At 37.1% G+C, this 21,442-nt stretch overlaps 1 protein-coding gene across 10 annotated transcripts in view; it reads right to left on the bottom strand.

Moving 5' to 3' along the window:
• The window catches only part of RBMS3 (RNA binding motif single stranded interacting protein 3), a 705,499-nt gene that overhangs the window by 612,540 nt on the left and 71,517 nt on the right, over window positions 1–21,442 (bottom strand). For 2 of the 10 annotated variants that reach the window (XM_068558026.1, XM_068558025.1), the window contains exon 1: window positions 18,660–18,809. The exons of the other annotated variants lie outside the window; for them this stretch is intronic. The gene's annotated coding sequence lies outside the window, so the exon portion shown is untranslated. Of the gene's footprint in view, window positions 1–18,659; window positions 18,810–21,442 lie in introns of those variants that run through there. 10 annotated transcript variants of the gene reach the window in all.

Genomic DNA, 21,442 nt, shown 5'->3' on the forward strand with positions numbered 1-21,442 from the left:
TTTCCCTTTTACATCTTTTAGTTAATTGCTTCAATTTGTTCCATTCCCATTCACTTTCTTTTGCTAAATCACAATTATTCATCACATATGTGCAGCCAGGAGGTTAGGGAGAACACCCAGCTGGTATTATCGGGAAGCCAGAATTTCTTTTAGGGGGAAGATTATCCTTGGTGTGACCCAACATTATCCTTTTCTTTTTTTTTTTTCTTTTTTTTAACTTTTTGCCTAGTTTCAGAAGCTGCTTATACCCAGAATAGCAGTGCTGTGATTCACTGGGTTAAACAGACAGAACAAATTCAATATTAACCCACAAGGGTCCATGACATCACCACTACAGGCATGTGGCCTCCAGAAGACACTCTAACATGAGAAACCCCAGACACTAATTCAGAAAATAAGTCCAAGCATCCTGCCTTATGGAATTAAACATTCAGAGGAAGTTATGTGTGACTATATCTTAGAATTTTGCCTGCTAGTTTTTTAAAATTTAGAATTAGGTTTACTAATGTATAAGCACAAAATAGAAGGAACATAATTGAGCTCTTACTATATTCCGAGCACTGCTCTAATGGCTTCAAGTGAATTATTTTTTTCTCATTGAAACATCACAGTAAGGCTGTGAGGTAGCTCCTGTTATCATTCCCATTTTACAGATGGGTAAACTTGAAGACAAATCTCTTTTGTTTTTGTGTTTTTGCAATAGTAATTCTAGGCCAATTAATAGTTTCTCTTTTCTCATTGGGAAGACAGATGTGCTTGATCTCCCCAAGACATTTATTACTAGAGGAACCACAGTACAACTGGGAGTAAGAAACAGAAATCCAATACTTGAGAAACACTGCAATTAAAAGAAGCAAGTAGAATTATTTTGTTGCTTATCAGTTTATGGAGACATTGGAAACTCTGGCTCCCAAGGAAGGCATTATAAATTTTTTTCTCACAATAGTTTCCAACTTAAATTTCTGAAATATTCCTGTTTGATTATTCACTAGAATATTTTCTTATTTGTCAGAAAAGGAAAACCAGGGCACTTTAGCTAGCTTATCTTATTACAAACACATACAACCAAGAATTAATAAAGTTTTTTTAAACAACGTATTTAATCTTTTCTCTCAAAATGAAAGCGTCGTTTTGGCTAACTTTCATACTTTAACTGTTTAATACATTGTGATTACTAGTGGTGATCACTGGAAGATTACAACTGCTTCCCTGGTGCCCCCCACCTCACCCCCACTGTATGCTTTTGGGCAGTGTTTTTTATTCTATGATTTTGTATACTTTTCTTTGAATCCCTCACACCTAAGAGAATACTGATATATGACTGTTATATAAAAAATGTTTAAAGGATTAATGAATGAAAGAAGCAAGAAATCTTTTAAAGGTGATGGGGCAATGGGAAAATAATTCAGAAAGACCTTTTGTACTTAGAACTGATTGAAACACAGCCTGATTCTCCAAACTCTAGATTAGTCAAGTTTTCTGGTCTTCTCTCCTTCAGAACATCGTCTCCATCTTCACGCTGGATCTTTCCTGCAAAACCTAGATCAAATGTAGATCCTTCCTTGAATCTACCATGGCAAAATGATCTGTGCTGTCTCCTGCCCCTGTTTTGTATGATGCTCTCTCTCTCACACACACGTACACACACACACACAGATACACACAGAATTAATAAAATCACTGTCATATTTTAATGTAACGGCATTAATTTGTGTATATTACCTCTCGGTTCCTCGATAGCAGTGACCACGTTTGCTCACTCAATAATGCTGTGTGTATGTGTTTCCAACATAATTCTACAGAGAGATATTTAAACCAGAACCTGGTGAATAAATTTGCCTGGCAAATTTTTTGGCTTTCTAACACCAAAGATTGCCCCACCCCACTGGCAAAACCAATCAAATATCTGTTTCCATCTCAAAGATGAACTATTTAAACTTATCACGTTGTGCCTGCCTTTCTCCAGTCCACACCCCTGCACCATACAAGTAAACCCTCCCAATCCCCAAACACTAAGCATGCTGAGATGATTCTTAGGGTGGTTGAAAGGAACACGGGTGTAGGTGAACCACTATGTCAGAGAAGATACTTCCTGTTCCACGTACAAAATACCAGCGTTTGCTCAAGGAACCATGAGGACACAGCATCTTGGGAAGCCCCATTCAACTCACTGCTGGAGCTCTGAGCCAACAAAGGTAGCATAAAAACGAACACACAAAAATGGTATCAGCAATCGTGACACACAGACATTTTTATTCCTCTCTTCAAAATGTCAGCTCCTCCTGACAGCTGGATCCAGCCACTGGACGTAAGAAATGTTTCGATTTGTGAACCCCTTCCGTCTTTGCCACAGAGGACGACTTCAAACAGCCATCAGTAAACAGCTTTCTCATCACTCCAGCCCAGACTGAATTCTAATCAAGGTCTTTTAAATGCCATTGAACAAATCTATATACTATGGATTGTTTTCTTGTATGCCTCTAGCCAAACGCTATTCACTGGGTCATTTATTATTTTTAGAAAACCAAAACAATCCACACTAATAGTATAAATTATAGCACATCTAGAAGCAGCATCCAGGCATCCTTGGTAACTTAATAATAGAACTGAAAGAAGCTTTTAATTATTCCTCCTCCGGTAATTTATTAGACAGTCTGAATCTAGGAATTGCATGAGTGGAAGAGCCAGGTTTATATCACCATGAATCAACAGAAACGTTCTGGTCTGCAAATGCGCTAAAAACCAAGTACTAAAATCCAAGAAGTACGCATAGTTGAGTTCAAAGAGAAATAAAATATGGAAATTTTAAAAAGTCCAACAGATTATCCAAAGCAATATATCTAGCAGGAGTCAGGAATTCTTAAATAGGTTATCTAACATAAAAATGAATGGCCAACTTGCAGGGAACTTTTGATAAAATGTTTATGTAAGTTGTAATTTTAATCTAAGGCATGAGATGCAGGGTCAACTACGACTATACTCCAACCTGACTCAATGATGCCCAGGTGAAATCAACAAATGACGTCATGATTTACTCACTTTCTCTTGAGAAAAGCCCATCAGGAAAGCAGTAGAGTAAACAGCAGACCATTTAGCTGCTCAAGTTCTTTACATCTGTAAACAAGTCAATTAAAAAGACTTCCCAGAATCGCATGTCATAAGGCCTGTCTGTCCATCATCTCCGAATGTATGAAAGGAAAACCACAAAGCCATTTCTCTGGGCTATTTGTTAGAGAGATGTAATTGTAGGCTTCAAGAAAATGACATCTGAAAGAAGAGCTGGGCCTGCATTGTATCCTCAGATTAATTAAGCCAGGGCCTCGGAGGTTTGGCATTGAAGTTTCAGAAAGAGCTGCCTTTTTACTGAGCAAAGTTATTTCTGTAAATCAGGGTTGGAATTGGGGAGTCCTCACTGTCACCATTTGGGGACCTTTTTACTGGACAGAAAGAATAATTTCAGCTACATTCATTTCTAGGTCCAATAATCCATTCTACACTAGTTTCCCATATTTCACTCTTTCTTGCCCCTTAGCTCTGGAGGCTGGGACACGTTTCTGCTGGTTATGCCAATATTCCCTCCTTTCTTGACCCTGTCCCAACCATCAACAAAACAAGCCGGAGGGAAATTTCAACAGTTTTCTTAATTTACACACCATCATTTTCTTCATTGCCCGCTCTCTCTTCCCCATCTTCAAACTGTGTGTGGGTATGTCAGGGACAGTGGCTTAAGAAGTTTCATCTGAACTACTGCAAACACTTGTGAGATTGGAAAAGAGAAAAACAAATTGGGGATATCTCTGATTCAAGAAATTTAGAACAGTTCTTGTATTTTTTTCTGTTCCGTTTACATTTCAATGAAGCTTTACTTTTTAACAGCCTCTACTGAACTCCTGTTTTTCATTAGTGATGCGAAAGATAGCTCAGATTGAAGCTGTAGAATTCATTAATTCATTCAACAATATTTATTGAGCACTTACTAAGTGCCAGGCAATGTACTAGGCATTGTGCGAAAAGTGATGACAAATTTGCTCCCTAGCCGTCACTCCAATGAACGTAGATCAATCTGCTCTTTTGGCTTTCCACATATCAGTATAGACACTTCCATCTCTCTGGGTGATCAGGCCAAGTACCAACAATAGGGTTTGCTGAACCAGCTTCACTCCATACATCCCTCCATGGACCTTGGTGGTCTCTTTTACTAAATGATACAATGTTAGACTCCTTTCTAACTTCTAATGGCAAGCTAGTTCAGGCTGAAACTTCTCTATTTTAATAAAAAGTTAACTCAATTGATGGCCACATAAGTATCTGGAATCCGCATACAAAGAGACATTTTGCAATTCTATGACTAGCACAGGGTCTGAAGAATTAGTTACAGTTTCAATGAATTCCATGCACAAGGTAGTCTCAGTGTCTAAAAGAGAGATGCCACAGTGATTCTCTTATTTTCATCCAAGGTGACATCTTGATCATTGGTTTATGGATGTTTCAACATATCACCCTCAATATTTCTTTTCATTTACTGGCTTAGAACACAGGAAGAAACATAATAAAATCAAGTGCACTCTTGTCCTTCCTGATTAGTTATAATCTAGTTGTAGAGAAAGTGCATTACTGTCCTTTATTTTTCTAGTTTCACCAAAATATTTGATTAAGAATGGGGAAATATTATTTGCCTCTTTTGTAAAAAACAAAACAAAAACTTATCTTTTCTTCCAAGAACAGTACATGTTCTTTATAGGAAAAAATGGAAAATATAGAAAGTCAGAAAGAAATAAAAAGTAATTATATTCCTATCAAGCAAATACAACCACAAGTTTTAAAAGCTGTATATCCTTTAAATTTTGCTAAGCTTTGTTGGTGATTAAATAATATTTATGGTGTTTTCCTGATTATAAGGGTAATACATGTTAATAACAGAAAATTTGGAATATACAGAATTCTATTAAAGATAAATTATTTGATTCTAGCAGTGTTCTTGTTTTGACACATTACCTTTCTGCATCAACTAAAATATTTTTCTGTCTTGTTTCCCCTCTGTCTCTCTGTCTCTTTGTTTCTTCTCTCTCTCTCTCTCACACACACATTGTATGTTGCTTTCTTAACGTATCACAATTGTTTTTCAGGTTGTTAAGTGATTTTCTTAAAGGTAAGTTTTAGTGGAGACAATATTTCACCATATAGATGTAAAGTAATGAAATGCTTACATATTAGAACTAAATTATTTTTCTCTTGTAATTATTGATGGGATAAACATCAATTTTTTAAAAATTACACTATAACTTTATCCATAAAATGGAATACCACATCAAATTACTAAGCATGTTGAAGACTTCTCATAAATATCACATATTTCACCGGAAAGTTTTTACACAATTTTCACCAGAAAGTACATACAAATATATAGTATTTTTCTCTTTCAGCTTTTCCATGTATTTCCAAATATCATTTTATTTTTTACAAAATAGTTCCACCACTGTTGGACATCTGGGTTGCTAATTAACCTTTACAATTGTTTTTGATTCCTTGATCAAGGATGAACATGCTTTTCTAGTAAAGACTGACTTTCATTTTCATTTTTAAAGCTGTAGATACAGAAACAATGGCAAAGAAGTCATCGACAAGTGTCACAGCTCAACTAGATAAAGGATAAAAGACTGTAAAGAGATGAGCTTAATTTTATTTGTGTCAAAGTAGTTACTTTGCTCTGTGGGGTGTTTAGAAAATTCTTGTCCCGCAAAATAAAAAATTCCCTCTAGTTAGGCCAGAAAAACAAATTTGGAGGAATCTTTCATTAGAACCCTAAGTTGTTTTTTTTTTTTTTTAATATTTCTCAAATAGATCAATATAGATATGTGTGGTTAGGTAATGTCTGCATATCACTAATAACAGAACTGTCACCTAAGTAATCCTATTTTACTTTTTATATTAAAAGAAATAAACCTGACTTCAGTTACATTTTTACAAAGAGTGATTTCTTTACCTGTCCCAAATTTAGATGCATATGACAGTGAGGAATATTCTTAAAGCTGAAAGTTGGTTCAACCCTTATTTCAGCCTAGCACTTTTTTTTTTTCTCTTTTTTTTAAAGATTTATTTATTATTTATTTACTTTATTTATTTTTTTTGGCTGTGTCGGGTCTTAGTTGCGGCAGGCGGGGTCTTCATTGAGGAGTGTGGGATCTTTTGTTGTGGTGCACAGGCTTCTCTCTAGTTGTGGTGTAACGGTTTTCTCTCTCTAGTTGTGGCACGCGGGCTCCAGAGTGTGTGGGCTCTGTAGTTTGCGGCACACGGGCTCTAGCTGAGGCGCGAGAGCTCAGTAGTTGTGGCGCGAGAGCTCAGTAGCTGTGGTGCGTGGGCTTAGCTGCCCTGCAGCATGTGCGATCCTAGTTCCCTGAACAGGGGTCGAACCCACGTCCCCTGCATTGTAAGGTGGATTCTTTACCACTAGACCACCAGGGAAGTCCCAGCCTAGCATTATTTTTGGAGATCCAAATGTTTATTGCCACTTATATGTATTATTTTTTTTTCCTTGTTTGATACAGACAGGAGGATTAACCAGTTCTAACAATATTTGAATTATGGGAAAATGCTGTTATGCTAAATTTCTAAACTGAATGGCAATTGCTTACAATTTTAAAAGGAATATCTACTATATAGTATACTTTTCCTAAATCTTTTTGATATCCTTACTTTGAAAAAGCAAAGCTTAATGGTGAATTTACATGTTATTGCTTTCTGCAGCCTTCCTCACCTATAGAAATTGCCATTGTCTCACCCATAGAAATTGCCACTTAGTGTGGCAAGGCCTTTTCCGGAATCTCTCTGTTTGAAAACTGCAATTTAATGCAATAATTTCCATCCATATAAATAGATGCTATCGGATGCTCTTCATAGCGGTATTAATGGAAGCTGGGGTCAGACTCTAATACAAAATATCAAAGAGTATTTTATGGGATCTTCCTTAATAGCCCTTGTGAAGTCTATTTTCATTAATTAGGTCTTATTTTTCACTGAGTTCTTCAACATAGAGAATAAAGAGGACTGTGTAGGGCTATGGCAATCTGAACTCCACAAATTATTTTAGGCATCAGTGACTCCACGAACTCATGATGCTGGCAAAACTTTGCAGGAAGGGATAGGTTGGCAATCCCAATACTTCAAGCTACAGGAAAATGGAAAAAGCATAAAAGGCATATGCACCTGAAGCTCAGAAAGCCAGCGCACAGAGAAGTTAAATTTATTATTCTAATGACTTTCCCAGCATGAGACTCTCACCAGGAGACACATGTCTGTGCATCTAATAAGGCCATAGAGATCGGGGATTCCTGAAGGACTCCCGTGGCTCTTTCCAAAGCAGCCTTTTATAGATGGGAAAATACAAAGTATGTGAAAAGGGTGCAAGACTGCTACTATCTACACTGCTTTGCTGCTAGCTACCCTCACATGTATTCCTTGGAAATGAAGCCAATTTTGGCCAGCAAGCTCCAATTAAAATACTTAGGTTGTTTTAAATGCTTATTCATATTTTGTTCTTGAAGCATGAGAAATCCTAGATCCGGCTCGCTGGAATGTCTCACTTCCATGGCATATATAACTGGGTCTGCAACATCTAGGTCCCTCCAAGTTCATCCTTCTCCACTTTATTAGCCCTTTTATGCAATTATAAATGTTTATGGACATATACCCATAAATCTATTTTTATATAATAATGTGATTATTCTACATGCATTGTTTTGCCAGGTTAGTACTTTTTTTTTCAGTAAATGATATACCTGAGGGTTTCCAGTGTCATATAGGTAGCTGTATCATATTTAACCAAACCCCCTCCACTTTGGGCCTTTAGTAGGTTCCAATGTGTCTACACAGGCCATCCCTATGCATATATCATTTTGTCCACGTGCACATAATTCCTCGAAGTAGAAATTCTGGACCTAAGATATTCTGATGGACATTTCCAAGTGGCCATCCAAGTGGCTTTTCAGATTTAGTCTGCGAAAGTAACCATTCCTGGACATGATAATTATCCATGTGAGGTGATACAGGTCTTATATTTTTAATCCATTTGATAGCAAAAAAGCTTTCTCATTGTTGTTTTAAATTAGAACTTAACCTCAATCATTCCTTTTACGTCTTGATGTTTCACGAAACCTTGGGTTAGAAAGCCTCAGTAGGAGTTACTTTATATAGTCATCAGGTCTCGCTAATGTGTTTGTGATTATTCACAGTGAAGATCCTGGCCCACAAAGTAGGAAAACCCAAATAAGAAACAGTCTACTCCTAATTCTTTCCAGGCTCGTGTCTGCCCAAATGTACTCCAAATTAAATGCATCATGTCCCACTCCTTCTTTTTTTTTTTTTTTTTTCTTATGGTGTGTTAGTTTCTGTTTTATAACAAAGTGAATCAGCTATACATATTCATATATCCCCATATCTCCTCCCTCTTGTCCCACTGCTTCTGAATTAAGTAGTAAACTGCCTCAGGGATTATAATGAGGCAGTCCCAGATTTAGGCCAGAGCATAAGGACATACCAAATTTAACCAAAAGTCCTAGCAGGTAAGAACATAAATCAGAATTAGAAGCTGAAGCTACTGTCAGGTGTTTGGAACAGACTTGTCTCCAGGGCAGATGGGAGAGAGGCAGAGTTTCTACGTGGCCCAGGATGTAAAAGAATGGGAACCACTTATTTATTCCTTTGCATGCAGGAAGATCTCAGAAAGTATTGATATTGGAATGACATTCCAAACAGGACACTACCCAAAGGACCAAAGAACTGCAATGGGGTGGAGTTGCTCCTTACCCGGAAGTAGGTTCTAAAGTCAGTATTAAGGCCCAATTATAGTCAAAACTACATGTTAAAAATACCTGATGTTATTTGTAGAGTACACTGTACATGGTCCAACATGGAAAATAGCTGTAGCATTTGGGAAGTAACAATATAGGTTAAAATTGTCACTATATCCACTATTTTCCCCTTTGGAAACTGGACATTTGTATGCAACCACTCGTGTAAGATCTTGTAAAGGCTGTACCCAGTGTAAGACCATCCCTCTTTATACATTTCCAACCAAACAATACCCAACTTTTCTTGAGTATATTATCTCATTTGGTCCTCCAAGGAGCTTGATGTCATAAGTGCTATCATTAACTCTCTATTTTTGGGGGAAAATGGTCTCTTTTCACATAGGAGGTAGTAGGTGTGTGAACGCATATACACACTCACTGAAACACACACATGTATTTCCCGGTAAATATTATTCACTATGTAAACTTCAGACTGATCACAGGACTGTGTACAAATTACCTACTGTTTAAAGCAATACGGTCTTAAAGAAAAATCGATACACTTAAGAATGACAGTTATTTGTAAATATCTTCATATGCATATTTAGCAATAATGGCCAGAACACTCATGAATACTTATTTAATAGAATGAAGGTCATTAAGCTCACATTTTGGATGGAGGTTAACCAAGCTCTCTGAAACTAAGAAATACTGTTATTTCTCCAGAGGACTTTTTGGCCCAATAAATTGCCTTAAGAAAATATCCCCTTGAGGGATAATTATGATCTAATTGCTTGAGATCTGAGCACCATAAAATTTGCCACTAGGGCAACAAAACAGAGTAAATGGATTTTCCCATCACTACTTTGAGAGAGTTGTGAAATAAAAAGACAACGCGACAGAGCTGAGAGAAACTGTCAGTGTGAAGCCCGCTTCTCAAGAATGATCTTGAAACACCCTTAAACGTCTGTGTTCAACATCATCTGACTTGTGAATTCAACTAGCACTGGTCCTACTTCATCAGCGTGTTTCTCTGGATGACGCACCTACCATGCAACCAATGAGTGGACCTTACAAAAATAAAAGTGACCATGATTACAGTTCTTTTTAGTAACTTTTGTTTTTACAGGGTTCACATAAAGTTCTAGAAAGAACAGACAAAATTACGATATCTTGATAGAAATCATATCAGGGCCTGCTGAAAGGTGAGAGTGCAGAGCACTGGCTGGAAGGAGGAATATGGGAAATTTCTGGACCCACAGAACTGTTCTATATCTTGATTGGGGTGATAGTTAAGGGTATATACTTTTACAAAAGTCATTGAACTGTAGACTTAAGATCTGTGCTTTTTGTTTTACATAAATTTTTCTTCAGTGTAATTTCCTTCAGGATTTCTTCTTCGGAAAAAAAAGCAATTGCCAGTTATCCAAAGCTTTCCCTTTGATTTTGGAAACAAAGGAGCACACTGTGTAGTCACTGATGTTTTGGAAGACTAAATGTTGCTGTAATGAGGGGCATGTCTTTTCTGGGATGTGACATCAGAAGATGAACAGAGCGTCTACTTTTTTTTTTTTTTAACGTGCAGATTTCCCCAAAAGAGTTACCTTGTTTGGCTAAAGACTGAGGTGTTAGGAAGCTCCAAGTTATGAGAATGGCCATTTGTAATGAACATTCTAAGTGCACTGATGACAAATGTGAATTAAGCAGTAGGCCAAATGAAGCATGTGTTAGAAAAACATACAGTAGTTTTTCTATATTGCTTTTTCTTAACCAAATTTCATCTTTTCAGAGTTTATTATGAAGGCTGTTTATGAAGAGGCATAAGAGCAGGGGTATTATAGAGACAAATTTTTATTTTAATTCAATTTAAAACAAAATAAGTTATGTACTCCCTATACATGGCGGGCGTTGTGATGACACCAGGAACGGAAAGGTAGACAAGATTGTGTGTTTCCTTAGTCAGAGAATATCCAGTCTGGCAGGAGCCCAGGCCCTGAAATGAATAATTACAACACAGATAAAAACTGAGGCAGGGCTGCTATGGATAAAAGTATGGGCTCTGGAACCAAACTGTTCAAATTCTGGTTTGCACTTCCTAGGTGAATAATCTTAGACAAGTTGTTTAAATACCTTGTGCCTCAATGTTACATCTGAAAATGGAATGGATAAAGAGTATCTATCTCACAAGGTTTTGAAGGATTAAGTAAATTCACAGATGTAAAGTTCTTAGAACACAACCTGGCAGAGAGTGAGTGCTATGTAAGTAACAGGGAAACACGTGGCCGCCAAGGGCACTTCCTCTTGGTCAGTGTCCGCTCTGCCAGGTGTCCTGAGGTTGGCAATGAATGCATCATGATTGCAGAGCCTGATACTGCTCAACAGAAGCACAATCTATCTCCTCTTGCGTTAACTCCATGGAAATCCATGAAAATCTGAATCACTGTGTAGCTGATATATACAGAGAGAGAGAGAGAGAGAGAGACAGACAGAATGAGAGGAAGAGACAGAGACAGAGAGACACACAGAGAGAAACACAGACACCGAGAGAGAGACAGACAGAGATGGTGTGACTGTGAGAACCAAGGCTATGGCCTGCTTGAGAGTTATATTTCACACCATAAATGAACAAAGTTGTACTATGGCATGAATATCTGGCAAAAATATTGTGGAAATTAACATGCACACACGTGTAAACAGGTACATACACCTTTCACAAACATCTATGTGGAATGAAAGAAAGAGAGCAAGGGGATGTTCAAATGTGTGAGTATTTCCTAATTCTAGAGTTGGGATAATAACTCTAAGAAAAGTGGAAAATGTCAATGATTAATCAACAAATTGTAAGAGCAATTTTAAGGCATATTTCTTAAGAAAACTTACCATTAAGTAAAAACCAGAAACAAAAAGAAACCAAAAACAAACGAAAACCCCTCTCACTTTTACTGGAGACTAGGATTGCTGCCAAAGCATCTGGATCTCATACTAATCTGGGTCAGGTAACAGGATTTCAAATGTTGTAGAGTCCAGATGAAGAACTCATCTACTTCTAAAGGACTTTGGTTCACACCTAAAATAACTCTGCATACGTTTATCAATGAGATTTGCTAATAAGAAACTGCATATGTATTAAAATACAACTGTTAATCTCTTTTTTCTGGTTTATAGTTTTAGCTCATCAAAGTCCACATGGCCTTTGGTAGAAACTTCCAGGCAATAATTAATTATGTTGTTTAAAACATTATTGCCTGTTTTGGGTGTCTTAAGTTGTGAAGATTAGAATCCCATTAGCAAAATCACCAAGTGAAAAATACATAACTCTATTTGATTTGCTATACAGAGATTCCATGATGAATAATTAAAGCATCCCCACCAGGACTTCTGGTTTCAGATGGCAGAATGAAGCATGATTTCAAAATCTTCCTTCCCGCAAGCCTAATTATAGTAAGTAAAGGAAGAAAAAAAATGCCCAGCTGCAGTCAAGCAAAAAAAGAAACTGGTGGCCACTTAAGAAATAAATGCTCCTATGAATCTATACTCCTTAATCGACACAAAAAAGGCACAGTTCAATTCCAATACTGATGCTAAAATAACCTGAACAATAGAAATATCTGCTTTCTTTATACCAACTCAAATGCACGCACGCGTGTGCGCACGCACACGTGTGCGCACGCACACACACACACACACACACACACAGAGTCGAACGCTGTCATCACTGTTGATAGGGTAAAAAGAATCAGTCGCATTTAATCGAGAATATAACAAGAATGTGCTATAATTTTAAACCGCTTTGTAGGTATTAGATAATACAATCAGATAAGAGCAAGAAAAAATTATAAAAATAGGATATCAAGAGACAAGTTTATCATTAATCTTAGGTAATGTGATTATGCTTCAAGGAAATACTAATTTAAAAATATATTAGGAACACTAGGAGAATTCTGTAAGAGAGTGATATGTAAAGTTATAATCTAAATGTAGAAAATATAATGAAGAGATAAATCAATTTTTAATAGTAAACAAAAATATTAAATACTTGGTATAAATCTAAAAGAAATCCACATTGCTTACACGAAGAAAATTTAAAATTCTACTACAAACCATGGCATAATTTGGTGAGTGAATAGATATGCCATGAACTATAAAAGGAAGACAGGATAGTATAAAAAGGTCAAATTGTTCAAAATTAATCTATGAATACAAATGAGTCCCCCAAAATACCCATAAAACACTGTGACACATGTTTGTGAAAATGAACAAAATGTTTATCTCAAAGAAAAGACATAAAAACTTGAAGAAAATTTTTGAAAATGAAGATTAAAGAAAGGAGAATAGACCTAAATGGTATACAATTAATTACAAAATAATAATTACTAAAATTGTTTTGGGGAGAAAAAATGGACTTATAGTATATGGAATAAAATTAGAAGAATTCAGAAATACAGCAAAAATATATGGAAATAAAATCCATGGTACAACTAAATTTCAAATCCCTGTGGAAAGAAGAATTATTCAATAATTAACGTTGGGACTGTAGATACAGTTAATTGGATTTTTTAAATTACATATATGAACTATAATGTATATATGTGTATATATATCATAAACATGAATGTATGTGTGTATATGCATATGTGTTTGTGTATTTTACCCCTTACACTAGAATATAAAAATAAATTCAAAAGGTTTAGAAGAAAGTATGGATGAATTTATTCATAATATTTCAGTGGGAAAGCTATTTTAAGGAGGTCTAGAAACCTAGAAGGCTCAAACGAAAAACATGTTAGATTTTATACACACGTATTTTAAACTTTTGTAATGCAACAATATCATGAAATCAAAATGCAGAAAAGAAATTGAGGAGAATATATGTGCTACGTCAGACAGAATGTTATATTCTTAATTTATACAGAACTCAAAAAAGTCAGTAAAAAGATATACAATCTGGGCTTCCCTGGTGGCGCAGTGGTTGAGAATCTGCCTGCCGATGCAGGGGACACGGGTTCAAGCCCTGGTCTGGGAGGATCCCACATGCCGCGGAGCAACTAGGCCCGTGAGCCACAATTACTGAGCCTGCGCGTCTGGAGCTTGTGCTCCGCAACAAGAGAGGCCGCGAGAGTGAGAGGCCCGCGCACCGCGATGAGGAGTGGCCCCCACTTGCCGTAACTAGAGAAAGCCCTCGCACAGAAACAAAGACCCAACACAGCCATAAATAAAATAGATAATAAATGGATTGTTAAAAAAAAAAAAAAAAAAAAAAAAAGATATACAATCTAAAATAAAAATCTGTAAAACAAAGAGTAAGTTTCTAGAAAAATATACAAATGATGGATAAAGGCGATCTAAGCTCCTTCATAATGAAAGAAATGTATAAAAAAATGAGGTTGCATATTTCACAGTTCAGATTGGCAAAAAATTTGGAAGTTCAGCAGTCCAAATGCTGGAGAGGTTATGAGAAAAAGCAGATGCTACTGGTTAAAATATAAATGTATGGATCATTTCTTACAGGCAAGTAGGCAATCTCTGAAATAGCAGAAACCTCAGGGTTCCTTTGATCTAGTGTTGAGACTTAGGAATTTATTACAAGGTTCATAAAGATATATGTATAATAATGTTCATCACATCACTGTTTGTATTAGCAATGAAAGCAGTCATCAAGAATGCACTGATTGATGACATTCTGGTACCCAGATTACAAGGAATGTACTATTGCTATTAACAAGGATGAGGTAGAGCTGTAAGAGAGATAGAAAAGGTGAAGAAATGAGGGAAAGAAGAAGCAGCTGGTATCTACATATCTCTAATGATAACTTTATATACATATATGCAAATATAAATAGGTACACATTAAATTCTCTAGAAGAACAGGCAAGAACTCTTAGAAGTGCAAGTTAGATTTGGAAAGAGGAAACAGGACACAGGATAGAAGATGTTCACTTTTCCTTTCATAGCTTTCCATCCTATTAAAATTTTCTTAACATGCACTTATATTTTGGTTTTATTTTGTTTGGTTTTCTTTGTCAAAAGGCATTATCTGTGCAGTAGATTATGGACAATTTTTTGTTTTCTCTTTAAATTCCTTAATATTAAACACACTACTTAATATTATGTTTGAAGTTAATTCTCCAAATAATCAATAACCATCTGAATGAAACTAAGCTGCTCCACATGTGTGATGTTGATTAAGGCTCATCCTAGGCAACCACCTTGTCCTAGAGCAGACCGTGAGATTTGTTCTATGCGTCTTCATGGCCTCTGTACCATCTACTACACTGCCTGGCAGAGATAAGATGCTCATTGCAATTTTGTCAAATGAAGACATTTTAAGAATGTATTAAGTTTTCATTTATTCTGTATGTGGTCAATTAACTGAAATCTACCTATAGAATTTTCTGTTCCATGAATCCAGACCTGGAAACATCTGTAAGTAAATTGGTAATCTCCAGAGTGAATCAGTCCTAAAACAATCTGTTCAATTTACAAAAACAAAACAAATAATCAACAGTGTTAATGAATAGGAACACACATCCCTTAATTCTCAGCCACAATTTTATAATGACAATTTTTAAAATTCCTTTAATTTCAAAAATGTTTAAAATGAACTGTTAGAATTATATGAGTAAATAGGGATTCATTGGATGGCTTCACAAAGAGAGCATGGAATAAGAAGTTTTGAAGGCTATTAGAATTTAAATTATTTGTAATGGTATGTTAAATTATATTTTTTTAGAATCTGAAAAAGAGCGGATATATATATACATATAACTGAATCACATTGCTGTACAGGAGAAACTAACACAACACTGTAAATCACCTATACTCCAATATAAAATAAAAATTAAATTAAAAAAAAAAACTACCACAAAAAAATAAGGTAGAAGGATACATTGTACAACATGGGGGCTATAGCAAATATCTTATAATAACTATAAATGGAACATAACCTTTAAAAATTGTGAATCACTATATTGTACACCTGTTACATATGATATTATACATCAACTATACTTCAGTAAAAAATAAATTTAAAGAGAAAAATTATATTCTTGTAAAACCGAGGTACGAAGATAAAATAGATAGCAGACCGCTGAGCAAGTTGTAATAACACTTGTAAAATGTCAGAGCAGGGCATCCCCGGTGGCACAGTGGTTAAGAATCTGCCTGCCAATGCAGGGGGCATGGGTTCAAGCCCTGGTCCGGGAAGATCTCACATGCCGCGGAGCAACTAAGCCCGTGTGCCACAACTACTGAGCCTGTGCTCTAGAGCTCATGAGCCACAACTGCTGAGCCCATGTGCCAAAAGTACTGAAGCCCATGTGCCTAGAGCCCATGCTCTGCAACAAGAGAAGCCACCTCAACGAGAAACCTGCGCACCGCAACAAAAGAGTAGCCCCCGCTGCCACAACTAGAGAAAGCCCACGCACAGCAATGAAGACCCAACACAGCCAAAAATAAATAAATAAATAAATAAATAAATAAATAAATAAATTTATATAAAAAAAGAAATGTCAGAGCAGAATGACAGGAAGCTGGTTAGATGGGCTTAAATGTACATTGAGTGTTAAAAAATGGTGCGGGCCAAGGAAACCGAGATGGAAGAAGGACATGTGAGAAGATGTGTTTGGAGAAAGTAGCTCTGTGCTAACCCCTCAACTCAAGCAGAGAGAGGAGCCTCAGAAGCACCCATCAAGGGCTGAGCGCGTTGGCTCTGAGTTAACAGGGCCAGAAGGACTGTGCGTGGTCCCTACTTAGAAAATGGAGAAAGTGAACAGCTGGTAAGCTGCTTTGGGTGCAGATTAAAGGTGGTGGAGGTCTGGGGGTGGCCTTGCATACTCAGACTTTGTTGGGGTCAAGGATGCCTGTCTTCCCTGGACAAGATATGGGTTACAGAGGAGAGGGGAACAGAGCCAGGTGCAAGCATTTCTGTCTCCTGTCCAAGCTGGGCAGGCTGCACCTCCCGGGGCTGAGCTGGGAGCACAGGGCTGGAGAATAATGATCATCAGTGTCACAGTCGGGCTTTCAGACATTCATGGTAGAGGCCTCTGAAGATACTAAGAATGTTCCCAAGAAAGAAAGAGACTTGGGAAGAGAATGCAGAGCCATCTCATGACAGAGGTCAAGTGAGAACTTCTCTGTCTTTCTCACCCACCTTTCCCTCTCACGCTGACACCACCAGGGTCAGGGCAGCAAGGATCTGCTGGAGGGAAAGACAGACAGAAACACGGTGCCTCCTTCTTTACTCTGAAGCGTCCATTCCCCTACAGACTTGAGCTGGAGGAAGGGATGCAATCAAATGTGAATCTACATTTTTATTAAAGATTAATTATTGGGTGGGAACTATATATTCTAATTTCTGAATCAAGCCTCAATTTGCTAAAATCCATCCGACATCCCTGTGGCCTCACTGAATAAGGAGGAAACTGGAGCTCAGAGAGTTTAAGATTTTTTTGCCAATTACTCTTCAACTGACTAATAAAAAGCTGAGACTCTCAACTGCATTTCCATTATTGTACGGAACCCCTTTTAAAAAATAAAGAGTGATTTGATTTGACCTTTTTTTAAGCTTTTTTTTAAACCAATCTGTATCTTTTTCTTTTTTTTAATTTAATTTTTATTTTATATTGGAGTATAGTTGATTTACAACGTTGTGTTAGTTTCAGGTGTACAGCTAAGTGATTCAGTTATACATATACATATATCCATTCTTTTTAAGAATCTGACCTTTTTTTTTAAATGAGTGGAGTCAAGAGTGAAAAGTTCCCATGGCCTGAGGGCCACCACAAATATGTGGCGCTGTAATAAAGCCTGTTGATGAAGTGCATAAATTAACTTTCATTTTCTGGAGACAGTAAATGCAGTGTTTTGTCTGAATATATGCACCATGAACAATGCAGCGTTTTATAGCATTCCTTTTATGCATAACCCCACTTGCATATTATTAATATTTCCTGACTAGATTAAAAGTCTTAGAGATGATTTTGCCTGAAATGTTTTAGTTCAATGCCCCCTTGGGGGAATTATTTTCAGCCTTAATTAACTTAATTGACAAGGCAACCAAGAGAATTAAAATGAGAGAAAAACAAGAATATTGAGAAAAAAAAATAAAGTTTCCCACTTTATTTATAAAGAGCCCCTGAAACTCAGTGTGTAGCAAGAACGTGCAAATCTGGAACGTTCACTTATTACTGAATTCATTATCATTTCATGTACTTGGTCAACCTTACCCTGTGCAGTTATGTTCTTTCCTGAAATGTTTTGAATAGGCTATTATTACGACCACCAATCTAAACTTTTTTTAAAGCCAGTATCATCTAAAATAAATGCCTCTGTGCTTCACATTGCTAGCAATTTTTATCATAAAAGTATGCATGCCCTCCCTCTTAAGGGTGGCCGTCACAATGGGTTTTGTTTGGAGAAATAAACTGAAAATTTAATTCTGTCCCCACCCTGCACTCCTCCCAAAGTAAAGCATCTGAATTGTAATTCCAGCCAGTCTCCCTTCAGACCTTGGTTCATGAATTTCAGAGGTAAAATGGTCACAGCCTTGGGAACTGTGTGGAATCCGCATAATTTACTATTTCCTGTGATTCATCAAAATGCCATTCTTCCCAAGAGGCCATTTTTTTCCCCCATCGTGAACACACACGTACACTCACACACAAACATACCATAGATAACTTTAATTATCAAGAATATACAAATAGACTATAATTTAAAAGGATTACAAGTGTGTTTAGTTACATTAAATTAAAACAAACAGATCCCTAAACCACTCTTTCTCCTATGAATTTTTGTCTGCATTCTGCGAGTAACAAATAGAACCCATTTATTAAGTATCTTTAAAAATTACAGACCTGGAGTGAGTGGACTTACCTACACTTACTTGTCACTTGGAGAACACGAACTTGCATTCAACTTGAAAGCGCTAGAAAGTTGACCTATGCTTTATAAAAATTCTCAAACACTTTTAGATCTTACTTTAAAAAGAAAACGAAGTAAACTACAGGAGTCGGCATGATGATTACGGCCTCCATCCGCATTTTCCATTCTCTCATCGGCGTCCAGAGTCCTCATATTTCCTCTTGGGCACCAAAGGAATTCCCGACATTCTTGGAGGAACTCCTTTTTCATGTAGCCTAAGGCATTCACTGAAAATCCACCACTAGGCTTTACAGAACGCAAAGAGCAGGAAAGCTTGAATTCTGGCAAGAAGTTACTTCTCATGTACTTCTAGTTAGAAAGTTCCAGTCAACAGCTACTGACATGTTATGTTTGAAGTCCCAAAATTCTTTCTGGTAATATTTTCTTCCTGCACGAAGAGCACCATCCCCTCAGTGTCAAATATCAGCTTTTCTAGAAGCTAAGAATTTTAACTAAGCTATGTGTGCAAAGAGGACTGAAAATATGGTTCCATTAATGCTTATTAGCAATCCACACACCAATGGGTCTATGATAATTCAGGAGTTCCAAACCCATAAGACTGAACTGCCTTCACCAGAATTCACAGAACAGAAAAGGCTGATAAAACCAAAGTGTGAACAGAAAGCAAAACTTCATAGTCTTTTCACTTTGCCATATTCAGAAGCACTGCTCTGGCTGCCTCAACACACACACAAATATTGAGCTCCTACTCTGTGTCTTCTGCTGGTGTTTCTGTATTCCATGTACTCCTCTAAAGTAGCAGCAAGTAAATATGTGGTCCTTTTGATTGAAAATTAATTTATATTAACATGGGCCAACTCCAGGTTTACAAATATTCTCTCTGTTTTTGTACCTGTCATCCCAGGCAGCAAATCTGCAAAATGGGCTTGGATGAGAGACCCAAAGACTCACAGAAAAATCACCAGGATAAAAATAACTTATACCTTTTCACTCTGTAGCATCCTTTCCATAAAAGAATAACCGAAGTCGAACATGCACCTTCATTTTCCCCTCTCTGTATCAAAAAGTTGGTTTCTCCTGGCCACGTGTACAATCTGCGGGTATGCCCAAACCATGTTTCTCATTAGTTTGAAACACTTCTCTTACTCCAAATTAATCATTTGATTTTGCTGTCAACGCCTGTGTCAAGACTTCCATCAAACCTGTTTCCTTAATGGTCCCCTCTGGCCATGGGCTGCCAGCACATCCCTTAAAACGTCAGACCCACACATATGCCGGATAACATGCATTTTCAGGGATATTCTAGTAAGTTGCATTACAGCGTGATGAGCTTTATAACTGGATGAGAAAATCATGCAAGCCAAAAAATGTACAGACAGAAAGGGCTGTCTCTGATGAAAGGGCTTCCTATGGGGAGAGGCATTTTATTCTTTTAGCGGGATCCCCATCAAAGCAAGAGGAGAAACCAAGGTTTTAGATCAAGCATAGATCAAGCAAGAAAGAGCGAAAGAGGATGCATGGGAGATAAAATATCCTTCTTCCTCCAAAAATGTTAGAATATAGTACTTCCTGTTACTAAACATTCCTCAGTCAAGAAAATTTAAATCTATAGCTTTCTGTGATAGAATTAGATAAAGCCATGATTTTCAGGAGACAATTTATCATTCTCAGTCCTTCTGTTCCTCTCACAAGGAAAATTATAGACAGGACTCTCAGGTAGAATTCATTGAATGAAGAATGGAAATTGCTGTCCCTCAGTACATGAGATCATTTACAATCATAAAGGAAGCCTAGATGGATGGGAAGGCCCCAGTCAATAGCTCACTTCAACCATAACTAAGAGGCTATCCTGGAAGGAAAATAGTGCACCAATGATTTCACTTCAGGTTTTTAACAAGACAAATATTGCTGACATCACATTTGGCTAGATGGTGATTGCAGGAGGGTTGAAATTCGACACTGGATAACTAACAATCCTACAGCCCTTTGTGAAAAGACTTCTGGTTGGGTTTGAAGTTCTCAAAGAGAAATCTTCAGGTCCTGGGCTGGGAGTCAGAGACAACAGTCACTGGCGGAGTCTGTATTCTCTTTTCTGGAGAAGCCCCTTATGGGGAGATGGCAAAATAATCTATTTTGTTCATTTCCTCTGTGATTACATGTTGAAAATTTTAAATTATCCTTTTTGGGAAGAGAGAAAGGGAACCGCATACATAAAAATTGTTGGCTTAAACTAGTTCCAGAAAAGGTACCAAATACTGGTAGCATACACAAAACAGAAATTTTACCTTTCTAATCAGTAGCCTGCTTGCACATAACAGCTAATTGATTTTGGACTGCATTTAAGACATTGGCCTCAACAAAGGGAATACAGTTTATAGACATGATAGTCCTTATGAAACTAAAAATAGTAGCTCTGGGAACTTGCTCTCTACCAGCAATTCCCAAAAGAAGATTCAGAACTGGTGAACCCAAGCAAAACCAAGGACAATTTCCAGTTGCCCTTGTTTAGTGAAGGGAAAGTTTTTAGGAGACAGTGTCTGTTATACTTTCCAGGAATCAAGCAACCGCTATAGTGTGATAAAACTCTACTGACCACATTGTATGGTCGAAACTGTTTAGCCTCTGTGGGGCTCAGCACAGCACCTGGTCTACAGCATGCCATCAAAAATAATGGATGGATACCATAAAAAAGAATGAAATAATGCCATTTGCAGCAACATGGATAGGCCTAGAGATTATCATACTAAGTGAAGTAATTCAAACAAAGACAAATA

The sequence above is a fragment of the Eschrichtius robustus genome, chromosome 12 (genome assembly GCF_028021215.1).
Source record: "Eschrichtius robustus isolate mEscRob2 chromosome 12, mEscRob2.pri, whole genome shotgun sequence".
Taxonomy (NCBI): domain Eukaryota; kingdom Metazoa; phylum Chordata; class Mammalia; order Artiodactyla; family Eschrichtiidae; genus Eschrichtius; species Eschrichtius robustus.